This window comes from Stigmatopora argus, chromosome 1 (assembly GCF_051989625.1).
Source record: "Stigmatopora argus isolate UIUO_Sarg chromosome 1, RoL_Sarg_1.0, whole genome shotgun sequence".
Taxonomy (NCBI): domain Eukaryota; kingdom Metazoa; phylum Chordata; class Actinopteri; order Syngnathiformes; family Syngnathidae; genus Stigmatopora; species Stigmatopora argus.
In genome coordinates this window covers 28,657,048-28,675,851 of record NC_135387.1, presented here as the reverse complement: position 1 = coordinate 28,675,851, position 18,804 = coordinate 28,657,048, and the positions used below count along the sequence as shown (strand labels likewise).

At 39.5% G+C, this 18,804-nt stretch overlaps 1 protein-coding gene across 3 annotated transcripts in view; it reads right to left on the bottom strand.

Moving 5' to 3' along the window:
• The window catches only part of LOC144085564 (plexin-A1-like), a 242,470-nt gene extending 224,746 nt beyond the window's left edge, over positions 1 to 17,724 (bottom strand). For all 3 annotated transcript variants that reach the window (XM_077614962.1, XM_077614972.1, XM_077614983.1), the window contains exons 1-2: positions 17,468 to 17,724; positions 15,473 to 15,629 (exon numbers count right to left, since the gene is read on the bottom strand). The gene's annotated coding sequence lies outside the window, so the exon portion shown is untranslated. The remainder of the gene's footprint in view (positions 1 to 15,472; positions 15,630 to 17,467) is intronic.
• Positions 17,725 to 18,804: the final 1,080 nt, after the last annotated feature.

Here is an 18,804-nt window from a genome sequence, read left to right as displayed (position 1 = left end):
CAAACATAATTACCAACAACTGTCAAACTAATTTCCTGTTGGCAACAAAATTGGTCCATAGACCAACTTTTGTGGATTTGTTTTTACATTACCGCCATTTTTTTTGTTAGAAATTAAAAAGGGACATTTGTTTGACGCGTGTCTTACGTATCTTAGCAACGAACAGCTACCAAAAATAACGCCAAAATGTGGTTCAGCGAATAGAAGATTGATCGAAAAAAGCATCCTTTCTCAGTATTTCGCCTGAACAATTTTCAAGGCGACAATACACCAAACAAGTCATGGTGACATCACCCTTCAAATGCAACACTTGGGTTCTGTGTGGGTTCAATACGGCTGCTGTGATACTTTCCGATGTAACACTCCGAAGAATGGTTCTAATCAGGGAGCCAAGAATTCGACCCATAACCCCTTGCCCGTGACCCATTGCAGGCCCTGCTGCCTTATCTGATTGGTCTGTCTGGCACGGTAATCACTTCCAGAACACAAACAGGGTTGAAGAACGAATGGGGTGAGCGAGTGAAGCACGTAAAAATACAACTATTTCCAGAGTTCTCCAGGCAGTCTTTGTTTTAAAGTACAGCTTGGGGAATAAACGTGATGTCACGAGGAAGCCGTGTTGTTTTTGTTGACGATAGCGATCGTAAAGATAGTTCATTGAAAACACCTTTTGTGTGATGATGGCTTACCTGTTAACGTGTACGTTTTTTGATCATTTCAAATTGTGTACGCCGTATAACAACATTTCTATGGGATATTTCTTAGTACAGTGGTACCTCGACCTATGATCAGCTCTAACTATGACATGCTCGAGGTACGATGAAAATTTCGATCGAATAATTCGCTCGCGATACGATCAAAATTTCGAGATGCGACCAAGCCAGTTGGCCATGGCATGAGAGGCTGTTTATCATTGTAGCGCACTGTCTTTTATTGCTGCATCTCTTTCGTGTATAACAGATATCTACGAGCACTGAACGGTTTCTTTCGCCTACACATGGACCAGGAAACGCACGATGCGCGGGCAAAAAGAGGGCTTTCTGGGTAATGAAGTATACTCGTGCACAAAAGCACCGATAGGCAATGGCACCCTTTCTCAGAATAAAACATCATTACCCACAATCAATACGTGGGTAGGCTGTTGCATTTCCTGTTTCCCCCCACCTTAGCATGTTAGCTCCCGTTGGCGGAGCGATCGCTAATTCAAGACTACCTCTCGTTGGCAAGTGGTCGTGTGTTATCCTATTGTGCAATTTTAGTTATATTAAACACATGTTATTACTATTAAACCACTAGATATGTGTTACTTTGTTAAGAGATGGCGAACTAGAAGAAATAAAAAAAAAATTTCCAATCCAATATCCTGTTTTGGGTGTTTTTTCAGAGGGTTGGAACAAATTAATTTGTTTTTAATACATTTCAATGGGAAACGTTCGCTCGAGTTACGGAAAGCTCGACATACGTTCTCAGTCTCGGAACGGATTAAGATCGTATGGCAAGGTACCACTACTTTTTTTTTTGTAAAACCGATTTGGTTATAGCCATTTCGGCTCTAATCCGGATCGTCTCGGTCACTGGTGGCAGATGAAAATGTAATCGACGACTGCTAATATTGTCTTGCTTTGAGCATGATACGCACCCGCATTTCCCTTTCAACCACCCGCCTTTTTACTATAAAAATATAGCGGTTCAGAAAGCCGTCCACTTTTTTTTACACATTTACGTGCACCCTATGAGTAAGTATGTGCCGCGTTGGATTTGTACGTTTTTTATCGCTTAAAAAGGGGAATTGCAATCATTAATAAGGCGAGCGATTGGCCGAGGTTGACAGGTATGGTGTGAAATAACGATGCATTGGCAGATGACCATATCACGAAAAATTTGCGACAAAAATATATTTGCATTTTTACTCACAAACCCGACGAACAAGTCTTTTTGTCCAAAAGACAGAATAAAACTAAATAAAATGGCCTCTTAAAGCACAGTTCTGAGTTTGAGAGTCCACTTGTGTGGAGTTTGCATGTTGTCCCCGTGCATTTGTGGGTTTTCTCCGGATACTCCGGGTTCCTCCCGCTCACTAAAAACATGCACTCTAGTCTGGTTGAAGACTCTACACTTAATTCCGGTCATGTGCGGCTGGTTTCAGAAGAAATCTGATTGGTTAAACTGTCAGTGCTAAATCAGTTGAAACAAAAAACCTGCACCCACAATGGTTGTTTGTCTCCCTGTGCCCTGCGATTGGCCGGCAACCAATTCAGGGTGCGTCTTCACTCCTGCCCACAGTGTGCTTGGATAGGGTCCAGCACCCCCGTGATCCTTTATGCAGTGGACAATGAATGAATAAATTGGAGTTACCTACTTTTCAAGCGACCGAACCCTCTCGTTCTCACTGTTTTTTCCTAAAATGTTTTTATTTGTATTCCTGACACAAAAAATTGAATTTATCTGCATTTCAATTAAAATATGAATTCAATAGCACAGATTAAAGTTTATGGCAGCCCGGTGGATGAGTGGCTAGCGTGTCGGCTTCACAGCTCTGGGGTCCTGGGTTTGAATCCTAGCTGTGTGGAGTTTGCAAGTTCTCCCCGGGCCTGCGTGGGTTTTCTGCGGGTACTCTGGTTTCCTCCCACAATACAAAAGCATTCATGCTAGGCTAATTGGGCACTCTATATTTCCCTTAGGTATGAGTGCGAGTGTGAATGGTTGCTGGAAGTCAGCTGGGATGGGCTCCAGCACCCCCCGCGACCCTTGCAGATAGACGTTAGCCTTGTTAGCTGAAGAGAGGGTAAAATCTGGAGGATTGTTAGGTGTCAGTTTAGCATTGTGTTTTCTACAATTAAAAGGTAATGGGTGAACACATTCATTCATTCAGCTGGGATGGGCTCCAGCACCCCCCGCGACCCTTACGGATAAAGCGAATCAGAAAATTAATAAATGAAGAAAAAAAAGATTGAACCTTATAGTTCAAGCCTCTTTTAATTTTCAAATGAGAACATGATTGACAGAATCTATCTTTGACATCTATCAGTCACTGGCATTTGACTTAATGAGTATTAGATATCATTTTTAGCAACTTTTTGGTTGAGATGTCACAAGGAAACAAATCCTCCTCACAGTGCTGGCAGGTTTTTCTCTCTCGGAGTTCTGAATAAAGTTAAAAGGAAGGCTTAATTAAAATGAAAAGTACATTTGCTTTTCATTTTTCTTTCAACAGAGCATAAAATGTCATTCCAGATAATATTTCACGGGCAGCACTCACTCAATTATTCTTCTATAGCAGAATGAGTGGCACTTCAGCCCGTTGACTCGCTCGTACGGCAATCTCAACTCTCCATTTCTCCAATTCAACGTCTCCTCTCGCATCAGCATGCAGACAGAATCCCATCAGTAATCCTCTAGTCTACTCGATCCCCCGCCCCGTGGTTGTTCTAGGTCACCCGCATACACAATCGCGTCCATCAAATGCGTGCATAGTACACGTCCACAGGTTAAAAAGGGACACACGACGACATGCGTGACAGGGTGTTTGATAAACTGGTTACGGTAGATTGACATGCATCGTGCGCTACTACCGGTCAGTGGGAGGAAAGTTGGGAATCAGATGTGATGCCAGACTGAGTCTGAGTGTTATGCAAAGCATCTAGAGACTAAAAATGTTGATAATTTGCGGATTTGGCACTTCAAATGAACAAATGTTATGTTACAGTGAATCTCATGGGTGGGGAAAAAACAGTATACCGCATTTTCTTGCATATTGACTGCCTCTGCGTAGAAGCTGTACTCTTAAAATTGCCTTAAAATGGTTGAATTTTACAATTTCTCTCGTATAAGCCGGCCCCTGATTCACAATTTTCACTTTTATGGGTGCGAAATAAACAGTATACCGCATTTTCTTGCATATTGACCGCCTCCGCGTATAAGCCGTACCCTTAAAATTGCCTTAAAATGGTTGCATTTTACAATTTCTCTCGTGTAAGCCGCCCCCTGATTCACAATTTTCACCTTCATGGGTGCGAAAAAAACAGTAAACCTCATTTTCTTGCATATTGACCGCCTCCACCTATAAGCTGTACCCTTAAAATGGTTGAATTTTACAATTTCTCTCGTGTAAGCCGCCCCCTGATTCACAATTTTCACCTTCATGGGTGCGAAAAAAACAGTAAACCTCATTTTCTTGCATATTGACCGCCTCCACCTATAAGCTGTACCCTTAAAATGGTTGAATTTTACAATTTCTCTCGTGGAAGCCGCCCCCTGATTCACAATTTTCATCTTCATGGGTGCGAAAAAAACAGTATACCTCATTTTCTTGCATATTGACCGCCTCTGCGTATAAGCCGTACTCTTAAAAATGCCTTAATATGGTTGAATTTTACCATTTCCCTCGTATAAGCCGCCCCTGATGCACAATTTTCACCTCCATATTCATGGTTTTAATAGGGAGTACAAAGGTGTTACTTTGAAGGGAACATGTTAAGAAAAATCATGACGTCGTATTTCCGAGATACTGCATCAATTGAATGTGCTGGATTGCACATTCCTAAAGGGTGTTGCCTGCACGTAGACCACATGTGTCAAAGTGGCGGCCCAGGTGCCAAATCTGGCCCACCGCATCATTTTGTGTGGCCTGGGAAAGTAAATCATGTGTGCCGACTTTCTGTTTTAGGATCAAATTCAAATGAAGAGTATAGATGTATATTAAATTTCCTGATTTTCCCCCTTTTAAATCAATAATTGTAATGTTTTAATCCATTTTTCTGTGTTTTTAGTTCAAAAATCATTTTGTAAAATCTAAAACCAACCCGAGTCTGACACCCTTGATGTAGACAAATTCAAAAAGGAAGTCATGTGACCAATACAACCAGGAAGTGTGTCCGTAGCGGTCTAGTTTGCCATCCCTAGGTAAGATGGCGGAGCCCTGAGCGAGCAATGCCAGGCACAAGTTTGATTTTTTTCACGTTTTATGCAAGATACATTTTTTTTAAATTGAATTTCGATTCATAGACGTCAAAATTAATTTTGTTTACCGTTTTATCTGTTTATCTTTTCTCTATTTTGAAATACATGTCCGTATCGGCCTGCATTATCTCGCGTTTTGGCGTTTCGTGCATATCAAATCTAATTTGTGCGCATATAAGCCGTACCCTCGATTCAGTCATCATTTTTTTAGCGACAAATATGACATACATGCGAGAAAATACAGTAAATGATTGGAGTTTGAGCTTTTCCACTTCTATCTATACACAGATAAAGAAAAACATGGCCGGAACTCCAAGCAGGACCCCTTCAAGTCCATAAAACGTTGACAGGTATGCTAGGAAAATTCATGCAATTGTTGAAAAATACTTTGTAGTGAACTGAAGGGACACTAAAAGAACCGCAATCCATTTTTTTTAACATATCCAAAGTACAAAATCAAACAAATGTCTCTTATGCTGACCCTTGAACTATTTGTCATCTCGAGACCATTGAAAATAAGCCTTAAAGTGACACACCCTTTTATTCATTCTAGTATTTGGATTCAAAAAGTAGGACTACTACAGAGAAAAAGGAAAAGGGAAGAATTCCCACACCAGACAGTCACACTCAATTCCATAACTGTGACGAAGAAGGAAGAAAGACAAATAGGGACAAGAAGAAGAAAAAAATGAAAATCTCACAAAGCCCCATTAGGCAGACATTATTGAATGCATTCGTCGCAGAGGGCAAAAAAAAATGCTTTTGTCACCACTTTTCTGAAACTCCAGCCATTCTTTCCAATTTCTGATCCATTTGGAAGTGCCATGTCGGTGTCGCTTCACCACGGTTTCCCCACGCGTCGCCAGCTTGTAAAGTTAGTCATACGTGGGGCAATTTCAGCGTCCGAGTCGCAATACTTTAAAGCCCTGAACCTCAAGGTGCATTGGCTACGTTTCATCATTTTTCGGAGAGTGCGCCGTTTCCATTTGGCTCGGGGCGGAACAAAACGGAAGCGTTTACTTTCAACGGCACGCCGCTTATGTGCTCCATCATCCGTGTCCCTCGCGTCATCCAACGCTTTAAACGTGGCGTGTTGGGGGAATTTGAAGGTGACGGAATTGCACGTGACGCCCAAAGAAGGCGCACGTAGACGTGAAGTTTTAAAAATATTTGACGGATGGACACGGTGACACCAAGACAAAATGGCGCAGAAAGTTGAAATGACGCCAAGATAACAGTAAGACTCAGGACTGCTCGCTAAAATGATCATTGGGGGGAGTGGTTAGCATGTCGGCCTCACCGTTCTGGGGTCCTGGGTTCCAATCCAGGTCGGTCCACCTGTGTGGAGTTTGCATGGTCTACCGTGGCCTGCGTGGGTTTTCTCCAGGTACTCTGGTTTTCTCCCACATTCCAAAAACATGCATGCTAGGCTGGTTAGACACTCTCAATTGCCTGTAGGTATGAGTATGAGCGTGAATGTTTGCTGGAAGTCAGCTGGGATTGGCTCCAGCACCCCCCGCGACCCTTGTAGATAGACGTTAGCCTTGTTATCTGAAGAGCGGGTCAAATCTGGAGGATTGGTAGGTGTCAGGTAGCATTGTGTTTTCTACAATCAAAAGGTAATGGGTGAACACATTCATTCATTTTCTGAACCGCTTTATCCTCACAAGGGTCACGGGGGGTGCTGGAGCCCATCCCAGCTGACTTCGGGGCAGAGGCAGGGAACACCCTGAATAAGTGGCCAGCCAATCACAAGGAGACAGATAACCATTCCCTCATACGCACACCTAGGCGCAATTTAGAGAGTACAATCAGCCTGGCATGCATGTTTTAGGAAAGTGTGGGGGGGGGGGGACACCGGAGTACCCGGAGAAAACCCACAAAAGCCCGTGAAGAACATGCAAACTCTACACAATCGCAGGGCACGATGACACAAAGAACATCCAATCATAGCTAGAGGCAATTTAGTGTCCAAATAGCCTACCATGCATGTTTTCGGAATGTGGGGGGGGAACCGGAGCACCCGTAAAAAAACCACACAGGCACAGTAAGAACATACAAACTCCACACAGGTGGGCCAGCCAATCGCAGGGCACGATGAGACAAAGGACATCCAATCATAGCTAGGGGCAATTTAGAGTGTCCAATCAGCCTAGCATGCATGTTTTCGGAATGTAGGAGGAAACCGGAGTACCCGGAGAAAACCCACGAAAGCCTGAGAAGAACATGCAAACTCCACACAAATGGGCCAGCCAATCGCAGGGCACGATGAGACAACGAACATCCAATCATAGCTAGGGGCAATTTAGAGTGTCCAATCAGCCTAACATGCATGTTTTCGGAATGTGGGAGGAAACTGGAGTACCCCGAGAAAACCCACACAGGCCCAGGAACAAACGCCACACAGCTGGACCAACCTGGATTTGAACACAAAACGAGCTAACCACTCCGCCGCCGGGCCACCCCTGGTGAACACATTTAAGCAAAATATGATCTGTCAAAAAATGACCTTTCCCCTAATGTTCAAGTGAGTAAATAAGTTCCCGGGTCATGACCCTGGCTGAAAACCAAACCAAAGTCCGAACAATTGCACAAATCCGAAATGCTACGCTGCATTAAAAGGGAGCGCAACTTCACCGAACCTACACGCTTCCTTCTTTCATGAGCAATGAGAGGATGCGGCGCACGGTTGGCTAATCCTGTTCCTCAAAGTCAGACACAACCTCGCAGTCACCTCGCTTTCTCTCTCACCCGCATACCCACACACATTTGACTGAGCACTCAACAAAATGAGGTGAGCTTCAATTTGTATGCGAGATGATCACAGGGTGGGTCACTCTCCTCTCTGACTCAGCAGTTATAGTACCTTCATTTATTTCATCCTCAACACGGAGCCAAGTGGGCCCGTGCCAGGATTCCTTTCGCCGATGTTTAAAGCGCAACGTGGACCGCAAAGTAAACTTCTGTCGGCTAGTAGCATCACCAACTTAAGTTGTGCTGTTAGAATGAAGATCGAGGCTTTCTTGGTGCTCTCGTCCAATGGGAGCTCAACTGGGCTGTGATCCGGAACGAGATAAGCATTTGGAACATAGGTGGATGAATTTTTTGAGTTTGAACTGTTCGCTTTTTCTCGGAATTCACACCGTCATCCCGGCTGCACATCAATTTTTCCCTTCCACATACTTGTCCTCACAACAAAGGACCGCTTACCACCACAATAACTGGACCAAGAACTGCTATTTTGTGCGCTCAACAAAACTCGCATATCCGTCGTATTTGTGGTAAGAAATGATGACTGAATCGAGGGTACGGCTTATATGCGCACAAATTAGACTTGACATGTACGAAAATGCAAGGTGACAAAGACGAACCGCCATGACGTCATAACGGCATGACGCCATGACGCCATAGCAGCATGACGTCATAATGACATGACGTCATAACGGCATGACACCATGATGTAATTACAGCATGACTCCATGAGATCATAACGGCATGACGTCATAACGGCATGACGCCATGACGCCATGACGGCATGACGCCATGACGCCATGACGCCATGACGCCATGACGCCATGACGCCATGACGCCATGACGCCATAACGCCATGACGCCATGACGCCATGACGCCATAACGCCATAACGCCATGACACCATAACGCAAGACAATGCGGTCGATACGGTCATTTATTTCAAAATAGAGAAAAGATAAACAGATAAAACGCTAAACAAAATGTATTTTGACGTCTAAAAATCAAATTCAATTCAACTCTTGCATAAAACATGAACAAAACTCACGTACTTATACCTGCCATTGATCGCTCAAGGCGCCGCCATCTTACCTAGGCATGACTAACTAGACCGCTACGGACACTTCCTGGTTGTACTGCTCACATGACTTCCTTTTTTAATTTGTCTCCCCTGCATTGTCTTGCGTTACGGCGTTTCGTCTTTATCACCTTGCAGTTTCGTGCAAGTCAAGTCTTATTTATGCGCGTATAAGCCGTACCCTGTTTTGTTTGTTACAAATACGGTGTATCTGTGAGAAAATACGGTATGTATTTTAGAACAGCTATTTTTTACTACTCCGACACTACATAAATCCTTGGCTAGGATGTCTTTAAACCATTTAGAATTTCTCCAAACATGTCATGAATGACACCATTAAAATAAAAATGATCGGATCACGAATGAATGAGCAACGATTACCCTAGCCAGGTTAAATATCAATGAAAAATATGACAAAAACCTGTATTTCATAGCACTAAATTGGCCTTTTGTTTGCATTCGCGATGCACTGATTATTCTGCCGCCTCAACGGTTCAGACCGCGGACTAAATTGGTCCTTAGGGACCGTGCGGCACAAACTGTATGCTCTGCAGATGAAAAAAAAAATGCTAAAATGATTTGAATCGCTGACTAAACAGCAGCGGAATAATCCAAGCGCATTCTGACACGCGAGGAAAAAAAGAGATCCGGCGCCTCGTTCACGTGACTTCAGAGCAGGTGTCAACATCTTAAGGTTCCCCGGCAAGTTGATGTTTTCATCTTGAGAAGCGTTTTGTGTTTACGGAGCGAGAGGGGTCCCGCACCGAGCTGTCACATCAGCCAATGGAGTCTCCTCGAACAACGGGGACTATTTGGGTGGAGCCGCTCAGTTTGATCTTTCGGCAAAATGATAGCGAGAACTTCAAATGCCCTTTTGCGCTCTCTTTCTACTTTTACGGCTCCTTGTTTTCCCATCAAAGTAGGCGCGTCAAGTTACTTTCACAAAGGAAGAGTTTAAAAAAGGAAAAAAAGAGAGTTAAAGTCCATTCAAAACACTTAAATGTATCATAATTGACATTAAAGTAGGAGTTCTCTATAGTACAGAATATGCACATACCTATATACTGTATTCGCCCGAATATAAGACGATGTTTTTGCATTGAATTAAGACTGAAAATGTGTCGGTTGTCTTAAAATCGAGGTCTAGACATTATAACCATTCACAAGACTGGATATCTTAAAAAGCAAACGCTGAACACTTTGATGGTTAATTGACGTGAATGCCTTAGTTGTCATTATTCAAGTATAATTAGATTTAAAGCTTCAGTATGAAGTGCACACATAATAATCAATAAATAAGTAGTCAACATGAATAAGTCGTCACATAAATAAAATTCAGTGGTACCTCGACATACGAGTGCCCCGACGTACGAGCAATTTGAGATAAGAGTCAAATTTTGGGAAGATATTTAAAGCAAACAACCCTCAATAGGTTGCATCTGAAAGTCAGGGTGGAGGCAGGGCAAATAAAGCCAACCCGGGAGAAGAAAGGAATCAAAATGTCACACAAAATTAGAATTAATTTTAGTGTTAGGTTAGATCAAGGGTGTCAGACTCGGGTTGGTTCACGGGCCGCTTTAACGTCAACTTGATTTCATGTGGGCCGGACCATTTTAGATATAATATTTAGATATTTTTTTATAAATGGATTAAAAGAACTGGATTAAAACCCTGAATATTCAGTTTTTTATAGATCTAAAACAATGTTTATTTTAGCTTTTTTTTATATTTTTAGATTTTACAAAATGATTTTTGAACTAAAAACACAGAAAAAATGGATTAAAAAATTACAATTATTGATTTAAAAGGGGGAAAATCAGGAAATTCAATATACATCTCTACTCTTCATTTTAATTTGATCCTAAAACAGAAAGTCGGCACTCATAATTTACTTTTCCGGGCCACACAAAATTAGGCGGCGGGCCAGATTTGGCCCCCGGGCCGTCACTTTGACACATGTGGGTTAGATTAAACTTATTTTTTGAGTGTGTCTGCATCGTAATCCAAGTCCATTTAAATTTGTTTATGTTATGTTACGAGCGCATTGCTGTGCAAAAAGGCCCCCCCCCCCCCTCTCTTTTCCCCTTGCAAAATCTGTCTAATTTTAGTACTATCAAACACATTTTAGTTCTATTAAACCACTAGTTATTTGTTACTCTGTTAATAGATGGCAAATTAGAACAAATAAAAAAATTTCCAATCCAATATCCTGTTTTGGGTCTTTTTTCAGAGGGTTGGAACAAACTAATCTGTTTTTAGTTCATTTCTATGGGAAACACTCATTTGAGTTACGAGAAAATCGACATACGCATTAAGCTTGTATCTCGAGGTACCACTGTAGTCAGGTACAAAAAGCTATAAAGTGGTTAGCTCGGAAAACACAGCAAATGGGATATATTGGCCAACTCAAACTAGGTGATAAAATACTCAGTCATTGAAACAATGTTTTCCTAACATCTTGTACTTGTAACTGATATTCAACTCAGCTCAAAAGCAGAAATAGAGGACTGCGGTGAAGCCACTGCTACTGCTACTGCAGCATGTAAAATTTAAATGTCACATCTGAAACCGTCACATGGTATGTGTAACATCTTGCGACGTGTTGGAAGAGGCTTTTCCAGGGTGCGAGATGGCCATCCAACACACCGCGGGCGCTTCAAGTACGAAGCCGCTCGGCACACACAGACCGTGGGGTGCGTGGCTGACTATCAGCGGAGATCTCCAACCCCCCCCCCCCAACTGCTCTATAGACACACCACAACTGAAGCAGTTGGCGCTTTGGTCACAACAAGGCAGTTTCTCACCATAGGCAAGGTGGCCAAGAGCCTAAAAAAATTGGTGTCATTGTTCCATCATTTTCATGCCAGGCGAGTTGACTCCAAAATATGAATTTTTTGAATAAACATCATACAAAAGAACAGTGATGTCAAGGTAAACGGAACTACAGGTTGCTGTCAAGGAATATCTACTACTTTGTTTTAAATATGATACATCTGCGAACTAGATTTAATATCATACTAGTAAATCTCGTCCAACAAAAAAAATAAAAAATAAACAAGGAGACTTGTATGTATTTTCCATATTTTATATGTTTTTTTGGCAATAATAGCAATAAATTTGGTCCAGCAAAAAAAAATAATAATAAACAAGGAGACTTGTACATATTTCCCATATTTTATGTGTATTTTTTGATCATTTTAAATCACATGTGTCAAAGTGGCGGCCCGGGGGCCAAATCTGGCCCGCCGCATCATTTTGTGCGGCCCGGGAAAGTAAATCATGAGTGCTGACTTTCTGTTTTAGGATTAAATTAAAATGAAGAGCATAGATGTATATTAAATTTCCTGATTTTCCCCCTTTTAAATCAATCATTGTCATGTTTTAATCCATTTTTTTCTGTGTTTTTAGTTCCAAAATTATTTTGTAAAATCTAAAAATATATTTTAAAAAAGCTAAAATAAACATTGTTTTAGATATATAAAAAACTGAATATTCAGGGCTTTTAATCCAGTTCTTTTAATCCATTTATAAAAAGAAAAATCTAAATATTATATCTAAAATGGTCCGGCCCACGATAAATCACGTTGACATTAAAGCAGCCCGCGAACCAACCCGAGTCTGACACCCTTGTTTTAAATATAATACGCCGAATAACAACTTTTGTACGAGTATTTTTTTCTGCAATAATAGCAAAAAACTTGGTCCAGCAAAAAAAAGGAGACTACCACACCTGTCAACTTATATGTATTTCCCATATTTTATACGTATTTTTTATCATTTTAAATTGAGTATGCCGTATAACAACTTTTGCATGAGTCATTTTTTTTTGTAAAACAACGAATAGCAATAAATTTGGTCCTGCAAAATAAAGAAATAACAAAAAACATGGAGACTGAATCACTGACTACCACACCTGTCAACTTATACGTTTTTCCCATATTTTATACGTTTTTTGATCATTTCAAAGAGTACACTGTACACTTTTTAAGTACGTTTGTTTGTAAAAACGGATCTGGTTTTAGCCATTTCGGCTCTAATCCGGATCGTCTCGGTCACTGGTAGCACGAAAACATAATCGTCGATTGCTAATATTGTCATACTTTTAGCATGATATCCGCTTTTTCACTATATAAATATAGCGCGTCAGCAAGCAATGTACCCAGACAGTCAAGCTGTCAGCGTCATACAGCGACATCTACAGAATCTTGAATGTACTGCACCAACTCATTGAGCACCCCGTCCACTTTGTAGAAAATTCTAGACCTTTAAGTGCGCCTTGTATGCTTTATAATCGCTTAATAAGGAGAATTGCAATCATTAATAAGGCGATCATTTGGCCGAGTTTAACATCTTTGCATCATGTAGTGTTAACTAATCAACATTTCTAATGCTGGATGTCAGTCCTTCATGAAGTAGTGATGCACATTATTGGTTCTTTTTCTGACGTTTGCAATGAATGCACTCCTTTTGATGACATTTTACATTCTTAAGCTTCCGTTCTAAACTTCTGCGTGGCATTTTGTGTAAACACACGACTCAGACGCAAACAGGACTCATCAACGTTCCCTTCTTTAACCAAACACAGACTACCAGAAATGAATCATCTTCCATTACGCTTATCCACACAAGAGAGGCAACGGGGGGTGCTGGAGCCTGCACCTCGAATTGATTGCCAACCAATCGCGGGACGCAAGGAAACGGAGAAAGCTCACAATCACGCCGCCAGCAATTAGGAATCGAACCCGCACTGCCCACACCAAAGTCAGCCGGATGAACCACTGCACCGTCGGGCAGCGGACGGGAACTAATTTAACAAAAAATAACAACAACTCTGGAACTGAATTAGGTAATTAGGTTACAGGCAGCCAGAAGCAGACGCGGCATTAGAGTCAGATTCTGACTCACTTTGAGAGCCAGTTGAACGCAGATTCACAAAATATGAGTAAGAAGCAGATGAATACAGCTTTGACAAATGTACCATCACCTTCCAAATAAAAAGTAGTATTCTTTATACTCGCAAGTACGAAAAAAAACTGTTAAGTTCCCATAATTAACCAAGTTATACACAAAGAGCCAAAATTTGAAGCAGAGTCAAAAAGCCACACTTTACGTCAGAAGCAGCATAAAAAAAAATCCAATCTACCTAATTATTTTTTTAAATATATATATTTTTGTTTTTCATGGCAGCATTAAAAAAAATAAAATCTACCATTTTTTTTTATATAATTTGTTTTGTTCTCTATGGGTCTTGATGAATTGCCAATTGAATGCTTTTACACACTATGCCAGAAGCAGTATAAAAAAATCCAATCTACCAAATTATTTTTTTTAAATATAATTTATTTTGTTTTTCATGGCAGCATAAAAAAAATCCAATCTACCAAATTATTTTTTTAAATATAATTATTTTTAGTTTTTGATGGGCTCTGATGAATTTCCAATTAAATGCTTTTATTGCTTAATGCTTATTATAAAAGTACATTAAGATTTAAAGCTTCCCTACCAAGTTTTGTAATGTATTTTTTTTATTAATGTATTTATTACCTATCTATTTATGTCTAAAATGTCTTTTTTCTGTATTCTCACCCTCTTGCTACCGTGACAACGAAATTTCCCAAATACGGGATGAATAAAGTTATTTAATCAAATCCGAAGTGCACAAACAACAACAAACAGCCAAATAATTAATCACTAAACAAGTAACACATAAATAATCAATAAATAAGTATTCAACATAATACAACATAACTAGCCAACAACATAAATGAATATGTAAGTGCACAAATACCAACAACAAACAAATGAACAGATAAATAATTTTAGGAGCGACCAAAAAATAAGAAAAACATGAAACAAGGCAAAGCGTCAAAGTATATACAAAAATCTGATAAGACACAACGAGCCACATACGGCTCGAGAGCCGCGTTCTCACCTCCCCTGGCTTAATTCATTGAAAAGTGCAAAAAGTGCACCAAATCAATTCATGATTTGGTTCAATTCCGATACAGCGAGCCGCGTTCATTTTTGGCCGGAAGCCACATACGGCTCGAGAGCCGCGTTTTCACCTCCCCTGGCTTAATTCATTGAAAAGTGCACAAAGTGCACCAAATCAATTCATGATTTGGTTCAATTCCGATACAGCGAGCCAAAAACTGAGCAATAAACGTGTTATTTTTTGACAGACCAGAACTTTGAACCCCTTAAAATCCCTTAATAAAATATAAAACAGTTTAAAGTTCCTGCTGGCAAGCTTAAATGCAAAAAAAATAAAAAATAAAAAGTTGCTGTATCACAGTAGGCGGTGTCCCTAATGTATTGGCCACCTTATGGGATGGGGGGGCAATTTTAAGACCTATTACCTGCAGGTGTACCTAATGTTTTGGCCAGTAGGTGCACGCATGGAAAAGAAGTAAGACTTTGCCATGGAGTGTTTAAATAATTGCAGGGAGAGTTCTTGTATTATAGCCATGTTCTAATATTTATGGGCCCCCAAGGACCCCCAGACGGCCGAGACGGAGCCGCAGCAGCACAAAAGGATGCCAATTTTTGTCCATTTGTGCAAGCTATTAGGACATATTTGGATGTTTAACATGACAAGGGGAAAAAACAATGGAGATTCTATGAGTGAAACATGACATTCGGTTGCATGGATTTAAAAAAAAGGGGGGAAAAGTTGAGTACTTACCGGTGGTAAGAGTCCTGGTTGGCGTATTTTTGGCGTCGGAGGAAAAAGTCTTGGGGAAGATGGAAGAAAGGAAGAAGGGGGCGCAGTCAGTCGGTTTACATTCCCGGACGAGATGTCAGATGGAGCGGCGCTCCGAAAAGCTCGACTCCGAGGCTTCCTGCGCACACGAGAGCAGCAGCCAACATGAATGAGAGCGAGCTTGTTTGACTCAGACGTCCAATAAAGCAGAAAGAGAGAGAAAATCCGAGCGAGAGAAAGAGAGGGAGCGAGGGAGAAGATAGAGGGGAAATGTCGCCCTCTGGTGGCAGAGTTGGGTATAGCGCTTGGCCAAGTGCTGCTGTTGAATACTTGTATGTGGCAGCATTGGACTCGAGGAGCTTATTAGAGATGGTTTAGTCTATATGTGTTAAAGTGGCGGCCCGGGGGCCAAATTTGGCCCGCCGCATCATTTTATGTGGCCCGGGAAAGTAAATCATGAGTGCTGACTTTATGTTTAAGGATCAAATTCAAATGAAGAGTATAGATGTATATTAAATTTCCTGATTTTCCCCCTTTTAAATCAATAATTGTCATTTTTTAATCATTTTTTTTCTGTGTTTTTAGTTCAAAAATCATTTTTATAAATCTAAAAACATATATAAAAAAGCTAAAATAAACATTGTTTTAGATCTATAAAAAACTGAATATTCAGGGCTTTAAATCCAGTTCTTTTAATCCACTTATTTAAAAAAATCTAAATATTATATCTAAAATGGTCCGGCCCACGTGAAACCGAGTTGACGTTAACGCAGCCTGCGAACCAACCCGAGTCATTGTTTTTATAGATCTAAAACAATGTTTATTTTAGCTTTTTTAAATATACTTTTAGATTTTACAAAATGATTTTTGAACTAAAAACACAGAAAAAATGGATTAAAAATGACAATTATTGATTTAAAAGGGGGAAAATCAGGAAATTTAATATACATCTATACTCTTCATTTTAATTTGATCCTAAAACATAAAGTCGGCACTCATTATTTACTTTCCCGGGCCACACAAAATGATGCGGCAGGCCAGATTTGGCCCCCGGGCCGCCACTTTGACACAGGAGATCTAAATTGTCCCTAGGTATGATTGGTTGTCCGTCTCCTTGGGCTGTGTGATTGGCTAGCCACTAATTCAGGGGGCCTGTAGTTGGCTGGGATAGGCTCCAGCACCCCCCACGGTATGGAAAAAAGTATGAATGAAATTTATGCACGGAAAGATTTTTTTTGCAAAATTTACTGGTCTAGGTTTGGCAAAAAGTCAGCTCCAGCACCCCCTGCAACCCTTGTGAAGATAGGCAGTATGAAACATGTATAAATGAAATGTGTGCAGTTAAAGATTTTTTTTAATTAAAATTCACTGGCCTACATTTTGCAAAAAGTCAGCTCCGGCACCCCGCACTGTCCAAATACCAAAAAATGAATGAGTACTTTTAGTCGTACTTGACTAATAGTATTTTGAATTAACACTAGTCTTATTTGATTAATTTTTTTGGCTATTCTGCAAACCTCTGCATTTCTAATTAAATACTTTAGTCAACATATTTCATAAATTTGAACATAAACTGATTTTGTCACTGACCCCACCTTAAAATCAGCTCCTATAATATTCATTTATAAAAGCTTTTGTCTGATATTTTTAATAACCGCACATTAAGCCCTTACACATTACCTCAAGTTGTAAAAATGAGAGCAAAACATTCAAGCAATGCTGCATTATGTTTATTATTATAGATGCATTTTGCAGGGGTGCTGTGCCTCATAATGGGAGCTATTTCAAATGTTTTTTTTTTCATAGTAGACCAATTTTGAACGGCACAATAAGAGCTAGGATTCTGAGAAGCCTTTTCTCCACGGTACAGTGCAACGGCTACTATAGTAACAACTTTTTTTGTGTATAAATGCACTTTGGAAACAGTTAAAAGTGCCTAAATGCAATATATCTATCAGTGTTGGTAGTGTCACTTACCATTTTTAGTGCGTGGTATCATCCATTTCCAAGTGGATTATTAGTTTCCAAGGTAAATACTGTTGATTGAGGTTATAGTACTTGATTCTTCTCCCTGATTTTGCAAGTTTTGCCTAAATTTCCCATTATATAGACACATTATAGAAGTACTTTGAGCAAAAACTGATACAGCAAAAGAAAAAAAGGCTTACAATCTGGGAGAACTCGATTTACAAACAAAAGGACTGGAAAATGAGGAACACCTGGGCAAGACACAAGCTGAGGTTGGGGGAGCTGATTGGTCAATGTGCATGTGAACTTGACTGACATTTGAAAAGCAAAAGACAAAAGACAGCCAGAATAAAATGGAAAAAAAAAAACTACTTTTAGTCATATCACTTGGTAATGTTTACTTACATTTCAAGCTGATTTTCTGTTCATAAAACTAAGATGAGATGTGTTTTTTATTTTTTATTTATTCAAAAAAAGGACAATCTTACCTCAAGGTTATATATATATATATATATATATATATATATATATATATATATATATATATATATATATATATATATATATATATATATATATATATATATATATATATATATATATATATATATATATATACACATATACATATACATATATATACATATATATAATTAATATATATATATATATATATATATATATATATATATATATATATACACATATATACATATATATATATATATATATATATATACACACACATATATATATACATATATACATATATACACATATATATGTATATATATATATATATATTTATATATACATATATACACATATATATATATATATATATATATATATATATATATATATATATATATATATATATATACACATATATACATATATACATATATATATATAAATTCATTTGTTTATTTTCTTAACCGCTTACTCTCACAAGGGTCGCGGAGGGTGCTAGAGCCTATCCCACCTAACTACAGGCACTATGACAACCATTTACACTCATACTGATACCTATGGGGAATTTAGAGTGTCCAATCAGCTTAGCATGTATGTTTTTGGAATGTGAGAGGAAGACGGAGTACCCAGAGAAAACCCACACAGGTATATATATATATATATATATATATATATATATATATATATATATAATGTATATACCGTATTTTCACGACTATAAGGCACACTTAAAAGTCTTAAATTTTCTCGCGCCTTATAATCCAGTGTGCTTTATATATGGAAAGAAAATTTAAATGTGTCATTCATTGAGGGTGCGCCTTATAATGCGGTGCGCCTTATAGTCGTGAAAATACGGTATGTATATATGTATA